The 5,361-nt window shown below is 41.0% G+C and overlaps 1 long non-coding RNA gene across 1 annotated transcript; it reads right to left on the bottom strand.

Annotated features, from left to right (window-relative positions):
• Window positions 1-669: 669 nt before the first annotated feature.
• On the bottom strand, window positions 670-2,137 carry LOC119767259. Its single transcript, XR_005277423.1, has 3 exons — window positions 1,981-2,137; window positions 1,678-1,904; window positions 670-1,604 (listed from the first exon to the last, which is right to left on the bottom strand). It is a non-coding gene; the product is annotated as an uncharacterized LOC119767259 (long non-coding RNA).
• Window positions 2,138-5,361: the final 3,224 nt, after the last annotated feature.

Here is a 5,361-nt window from a genome sequence, read left to right as displayed (position 1 = left end):
CATAGAATGATATGTTCGAAATTTTTTTACAGTCGAGTAACGGAAAATGGGAGAATTTTTAAAACTTTTTTAAGTGTTTTTTTCGATGAAAAATACGTATTTTCGGAATTCTGAGTACGCCATCAAATCGGGCGTCTAATTTTACATAAAAGTCTCTTTGACACCAAATTTCTATCTCATCACCGTTTCAGGCTGCAAATTATTGAAAAACACCTCTTTTTTCGCATGTTCAAAAATGGAAGGGGCCGCACCGCCCCTCCGTCACGGGATATCAAAAATCGGACCTCGGATTCGTTATCAGGGACAAAAGTTACCCCTTAGGACAAAGTTTCACGCAAATCGAAGGGGGGGTCGGGCAACTTTTCCCGATTTCGTGTGAGTTGGTAGAGAATTACCCATGGACGAACAAATGAATCGAAAATTTCAAATTATGTATTTCCATATCCGGTTTTCATGGGGATTTTCGTGCAATAATATCAAATTTGAAGCTTGGGAGATCCAACTAATCTTAATTTTCAAAACATTGACGAAGTCAATTTTGTTTCATTTCAATCCTTGGTTTCTTTTTCTTATTTGTAATTTTGTCTTTGATTTATTTTTGTTTAAAATTTAAGGATAAATAGGTAATAAATCAAATCAGAGTTTCGGACAAATAAAGGCAGCCGTGAATACTGATTCCAGTTTGTATATTGTTTTATTTAGGCCTCTAACCAGTTCTATTACAGCAAGGATCGTACCTTGTGGACTTTATGTCAAATAATACCTGAGAAAAAAAATGAAATCCTACTGTGGTTATGCAATCAAACTATTTCTACTATTCCGTAACTTTCGTCAATGCGTGTAAATGAAAAGAACTTTAATTGTATGGTTTTTTCCGTTTTTTATTTCCTCACACCTATTTTTCAATTATTGTTCTCCTTTTCTTCATCGATTTGGTATAATCTTCGTTTTCAAAATCATCATCATTTAATTCATTTAGGGTTTTGTGTCACGAGGACAAATGTTATATAATTGCAAAGTTTCATATAGTTGGTGCCGAATAGTGCGCTGATGGCACATATTGCGACAATAATTGATTTTTTTTTATCATCATCATCATTTAGTGGTCATATAGTGGTACAATCAAATGTCTTACAAACTAGTTGATATTTCGTTTATAGTTTGTTGTGCTGCTGCATTTGCACTTAACTCTAATAGCTATTGGTTATCAATGCTTCTCATGGTTAAGTTTTTTTCGTGTTCTACCGGAATGAAACTAAAAAGGTTTCCGATTTAATTCTAATATTCTCCCAACTCCCTTTGTAAACAAAAAACCAAAAAATATATAGTACAACACCCCCCAGCCCTGTGGACAAGCTGGGGGAGTGTTGCGAGTATTTACGGAAAACACCCGTCACCTGGTCACTTATAGCCTATTATTGTCCAGAGCCATAGTCCGTTGAAACGTTAGCAGCAGGGGCGTAGACCCGGGTGGGCCTCCGATCCGGACGATGAGCGCAGAATAGGTGACCCCGAACTTCTCCATCGTCATGCTTCTAGATTCTTCTAGGAATTAGTTCGAGACGGAGACGCGTTTTGTTCTTCATGGACACCAACACTCCACTCTGCAAAAAAACACGTGCGTAGAACCTTACAACAGTCGTTTAAGGATACAAAAAAATGAGAGCAGCTACTTACCATCGTGACTCGGTACATCTTCAGACTGTCTCCCGTAGTCCTGACGAACTTGGTTACGATCCCAAGTCCGGCGCAGCCTCCCCGTGAAACACATCCGAGTCTACGCCCCAAGAAGGTCGATACCGCATGATCACATCTCAAGTGCTCGAAGACACTCGAGTGTAGATCTGACGAAGATCCGCGTGGTTCGAACGTGGTCTACATCCTCCTCAGACTTTCCGCAAGAACTGCAAGGCAAAACCAAACCCCATTAATGTCTAGAACAAAACTTACGTAACCGGCGCAAAAAGTGTCCACACCAACCTCCCGAAAGCGAGTCCTCACAGGGCAGAGCCGGAGAAGGTTGCAGCCGCGACAACCGCCCAACTCAGTGGTGCGGTCTGTACGAGTCTTCGTATGGGTATGAAATCGTTCGTCTTCATTCTGTGCAGCCAGCCCTCGTCAATGAGAGAAGATGGCACGACCACCATCAAACCAAAACTCCCGACCCGGCTTGGCTAGTTGCCATCAGAGACCGTTACCCTCATTGCTGCGAGCCCAACCAAACATCCTTTCTTCCCCCATGTCTGCCTGTTGCGCATCTCTTTCAATGGTGGTACGTTTGCCTTGGACAAGAGCGATGGAATGAGGGGTGAAATGGACACGTTGCCCTCCAAATCTGCTGACTGTAGTATTTAAGATATTTCATGTTCAATAGTTACTCTTGAATTCTTCAAAGAATATTTGTATAAGTCGTTACATAATACATATGTAATTAACCATTTATTACAGAATATCTACAAAACAACCAATGAATATTTTCAAAAATGGTCGGTATTTTGTAAAAATTGTTAAACAGTGAAAATTCCTTCAAAATAACTCGTCATTGGATACAATTTTGATAAAGGTATTTTGTAAAGCAATCAACTATACAAATTTGTTAAAATGGGGTCTTAGAGCTCTAATTTGTCTGGATTGTAAATGGACTTTATTTATTTATTTATCTTTATAATGACATAATTAATTGTAAGCTATCAAAAGTAAATGGTTGCACCTTTTTTTTGGAAAAAAAAATATCAATAAAATATTTTTTCGACATTAGTAACAACCTGTAAAAACTTTATGAAGCATTTTTTTTTAATCTTAGTATTTTTTTAATAAGGCTAAAATTATGATTTTTTTCTTCGAATTTTGATTATATAAAAGGATAACTTGCCTAGATAAGATAGGGTTGTTCTTTTTTTTCTTTAAAATCTAAATATGTTGCACTCTATTTTATGATTTTGGCTTGCTCACTTTATGTTAATATGAGGTGTGAACCTGTTCAAAATATGCTATCGAAGAACTCATACTAAGAAAGAATTCAATTTATCGTAATCATTTATCAAACTGACAAGATACAAATTCAGACAAAATTAATTAAAGCTCCGATACTGAAGTTAAAAAAAATTCGACATAATGATTCATTTTTACTGTTATAAAGTCTAATTTACGAGTTAAAATTGTGAATTTCGCTTCACTAGGAGACGGTGATTTTAGCGGATTGCAGACTGAATTTCGCAATGTGATATGATGATTGTCAAAGTCCAAGTTGCCTACACAGTAAAAAAAATGTGTAAATTTGTAAGCTGTAATTTTGGAAGGTTGAATATTAACTCTTATATGATGTAATTTTACCTCAATTTAGATTGAAAAAGGTGCAGGTGGTTATGTTACACATGACCAGTATGACAAAGAACTTTGCTAGATGATTGTTGAAATTTTCGATTAGAACGTCCGATCCTAATTTCCCCATGATTCCCTTATAATTACACAAGACAACTCTTTTGTGGTCTATTTCGTGGCTCTGAAACAGGCTGTTTGATTTGTAAAGTTTTAAGGCATAATATCAACGTCCTATCGAACTAAGGCGATGAAAATTGCAAGTGGAGCTGAACTGCCCTATTCAGGGCTCTAATTGATTACGAAATAGTTATTCTAAATTTCCAGAAACAGATTTCAGAAGTTTAACAGTCATTTTTCCCCAACTCTTATGGTTCGGCAAATGTCCCCCCATCGGAACATCCGCGGGGCCTCCGGCCACTCCGGATTGTGGCCACTACTGCCGAAATGTCCAATTTCATATCCAGTATCAAAAACCCTAAAGTTTGATACCCATATTGCCCCAACTCTTATGGTTCGGCAAATGTCCCCCCATCGGAACATCCCAGGGGCCTCCGGCCACTCCGGATTGTGACCACTATTGCCGAAATGTCCAATTTCATATCCAGTATCAAAAACCCTAAAGTTTGATACCCATATTGCCCCAACTCTTATGGTTCGGCAAATGTCCCCCCATCGGAACATCCGCGGGGCCTCCGGCCACTCCGGATTGTGGCCACTACTGCCGAAATGTCCAATTTCATATCCAGTATCAAAAACCCTAAAGTTTGATACCCATATTGCCCCAACTCTTATGGTTCGGCAAATGTCCCCCATCGGAACATCCCAGGGCCTCCGGCCACTCCGGATTGTGACCACTATTGCCGAAATGTCCAATTTCATATCCAGTATCAAAACCCTAAAGTTTGATACCCATATTGCCCCAACTCTTATGGTTCGGCAAATGTCCCCCCATCGGAACATCCGCGGGGCCTCCGGCCACTCCGGATTGTGGCCACTACTGCCGAAATGTCCAATTTCATATCCAGTATCAAAAACCCTAAAGTTTGATACCCATATTGCCCCAACTCTTATGGTTCGGCAAATGTCCCCCCATCGGAACATCCCAGGGGCCTCCGGCCACTCCGGATTGTGACCACTATTGCCGAAATGTCCAATTTCATATCCAGTATCAAAAACCCTAAAGTTTGATACCCATATTGCCCCAACTCTTATGGTTCGGCAAATGTCCCCCCATCGGAACATCCGCGGGGCCTCCGGCCACTCCGGATTGTGGCCACTACTGCCGAAATGTCCAATTTCATATCCAGTATCAAAAACCCTAAAGTTTGATACCCATATTGCCCCAACTCTTATGGTTCGGCAAATGTCCCCCCATCGGAACATCCCAGGGGCCTCCGGCCACTCCGGATTGTGACCACTATTGCCGAAATGTCCAATTTCATATCCAGTATCAAAAACCCTAAAGTTTGATACCCATATTGCCCCAACTCTTATGGTTCGGCAAATGTCCCCCCATCGGAACATCCGCGGGGCCTCCGGCCACTCCGGATTGTGGCCACTACTGCCGAAATGTCCAATTTCATATCCAGTATCAAAAACCCTAAAGTTTGATACCCATATTGCCCCAACTCTTATGGTTCGGCAAATGTCCCCCCATCGGAACATCCCAGGGCCTCCGGCCACTCCGGATTGTGACCACTATTGCCGAAATGTCCAATTTCATATCCAGTATCAAAAACCCTAAAGTTTGATACCCATATTGCCCCAACTCTTATGGTTCGGCAAATGTCCCCCCATCGGAACATCCGCGGGGCCTCCGGCCACTCCGGATTGTGGCCACTACTGCCGAAATGTCCAATTTCATATCCAGTATCAAAAACCCTAAAGTTTGATACCCATATTGCCCCAACTCTTATGGTTCGGCAAATGTCCCCCATCGGAACATCAGGGCCTCCGGCCACTCCAGGTGGTGGCCACTACTGCCGAAATGTCCAATTTCATATCCAGTATCAAAAACCCTACAGTTTGATACCCATATTG

The sequence above is a fragment of the Culex quinquefasciatus genome, chromosome 2, assembly GCF_015732765.1.
Source record: "Culex quinquefasciatus strain JHB chromosome 2, VPISU_Cqui_1.0_pri_paternal, whole genome shotgun sequence".
Taxonomy (NCBI): Eukaryota; Metazoa; Arthropoda; class Insecta; order Diptera; family Culicidae; genus Culex; species Culex quinquefasciatus.
The sequence above is the reverse complement of the archived record's forward strand: the minus strand, read 5'-3'. Positions and strand labels throughout refer to the sequence as shown.